The following is a 2,587-nucleotide window of genomic DNA, read 5'->3' as shown; positions in this document are numbered from 1 at the left end:
ATGACTAACAAGTTGACAACTGTTGTCTTGATAAAATGAAAAAAAGGGTCTTGCAGTATTTTCGTGTTTGTCGTAGGACATTGTATTATTTGATCAGTTGGTCAGAACAATCAACACCATTCCTGAAGCAATTGTAATTTTAGATTATTGCAGGAACTGGTATTTCTTTCATCTCCGTCATGCCATCTCATTTAACATTTCTCACAACAGTCTCTTCTGAATGACCAGAATGTTCATTAGACACTACTGCATCACACTTAATATCTCTCCACACAGTATACACACAAGTGTCATCCCTTACATAAGCACCACTACCTCTACTTAAAGATTTCTGTGAAAATTTCTTCTTCAGCTGAGACACAACAGTACGTACTCTCCAACGAGAAACATCTACAGTTTAAGTAGCATCAACACCATTGTTGAAAAGATCAGACAATAGTTGGGGACTAGTGTAGAAGTTGTCAATGTAAAAGAATAGCCTCGCGAAAGCGAATCTTTTGACTGACACTTCACGACATATCCAATACCGTTTGAACTTCTCACTTCTCCATTCTTTCCTTGGTATATTAAAAAATATGATGTGTACCCATTGTGAGTCGCATAACACCCAGAGCTAGAATCCCCACTTTACAGTTTGTTACAGATGTATTGACAAAATTAAAAACGGCTTTTGAGCGAATGATGCGTTTGGCAATATTTATCTCGTGAAGTGGCTGGTATAGTTCTTTACATTGTTTCTGAAGATGGTCTTTCATTGACCTAACCTTACAAGGCTTGGTTCCATCTTCTTTTCCGTACCTCATTGTCAGTGAGCAGGAATCAAAGATATCTTTTGAATCTATTCCTACTAAAGACTTTAAAAATCAAGTGATCATAACACAAACTGCTTGCTATAGACATCAGTCTATATTGAGGAATTTTATGACATCAAAGATGTATAAGAATAACGACAAGAGCACAGAAGTCTTGTTTTCTCATCTGCTTATAGTAACGATACATGGTAGGACAACTAGTTTTGTCACATTTAGCGTATTTACTACTTGCATCACAAATACTTTGTACAATTTCTTTATCAAAAAAAGAGCTTGAATATGTCCAGTAGAAATGATTTAGAAATACTTGATGTTAGGTGAGCACCAACAGATCTTAAAGGCATAAAATCCAGTGTTTTTTTAGTGTTTCAGTCAACTTCAGATAGATCATGAATACTTAGTTGAATTGCTGATAATCCACATTGACCTGCAGGCTAGTGACTACCACGAGCATGTCCCTTGACTTGATCACGACCCCGTCCCTTAACTTGACCATGTCCAGGTCCCTTAGCTTGAGTCCCCTGGCTCGACCTCTGCTCTCTACTTAATATTCCACCAATGGTATTCTTTCACTGCTGCTATGATCAGGCCTGTCAAAATCCTGTACTGTAACAATTTCTGCTTCATCATCAACAATGTCCTCTACAATTTCTACTTCAGGATCACTAAGATCATACTCAGAGTCTGTTTCACTGCTTGAAGTGTCCAAAGTAGTTAGGCTGTCATCAGTTGAAGAGACAGTAAATCACATACAAGAATGCCATGATGATTTCTGTGTGAAGGCAACTGGATTTTCAGCAAGGCTATGAAAAATTTCTACTTACCTTGGCCTTTCTTTTTAGTGCCACTCTCAAAAACACTTTAAACTCGTGGAATAAAGCCTAGCAAACTATTTCGGCATCAAAGGCTGCAAAATCCTACCTATAACGGAAACGTCTAAGTTTGACTTGTTTCTACACAATGTAATGGAGTGTCTACTAACTGTGATTTTATCAGTCCATTAGTTTTATCTAGAGCTAGGCAACCATTAAGAATATATGATTCAGTTATTCAGGTGTATACCCACCCTTCACGAATAGAACTGTATAAGCAGCAGTAATATGAAATAATTTATTGGTGAATGAATCAAGAGACCCGTTTGATACTGCAACACTTCTTATTCAGTCATGCAATGGCATCAATCCTACTCAATTCTCACAATTGTCTACGAACAGACAATTTTGATGACAATGTCATTAATTCAAAAGTTACATGATCTAATCACTAAAGCTGGAAAAGTTTGCTGTTTAAAATTGAACAAAGTAGCGAATATTTGTAATACTTGCTGTTTCTAAGAAACTGATGCAGTGAGATAAATCCTCTTCTTGCTTGTAGCTAACAATTGCTATGACATCAGCAACTGCTGAGATACCGTAGTCTGCCTGACAAAATTTTGACAACAACTGATACAACAACTTTTAAAAAAAGTCGTCACGAACCAGGCTCATCTAGAGCAAAGAGATCAGTTTCATTTCAAAAAAATGGCACAACAGTTTCATAAAAAGAACTGTTGGCAAACAGATTTTAGTGGATTGTTCAAATTATATCTTTTGAAAAATATAAAAGTACAAAATTTTACTTGGGGCGAGCCTGAGCTCGCCCCACTAAGGCAAAAAAACGTCTGTCTGTCTGTCTGTACAGGCAGTAGGATCGTCTAACTATTATTAATGTTAAATACACTGACTATGATTATGCTCACGTGCATGCATAGAAGCCAATATAACCATGCTAGCAAA

The sequence above is a fragment of the Amphimedon queenslandica genome, unplaced genomic scaffold (genome assembly GCF_000090795.2).
Source record: "Amphimedon queenslandica unplaced genomic scaffold, v1.1 AMPQUscaffold_12386, whole genome shotgun sequence".
Classification (NCBI taxonomy): Eukaryota; Metazoa; Porifera; class Demospongiae; order Haplosclerida; family Niphatidae; genus Amphimedon; species Amphimedon queenslandica.
Note: the sequence above shows the minus strand (reverse complement) of the source record.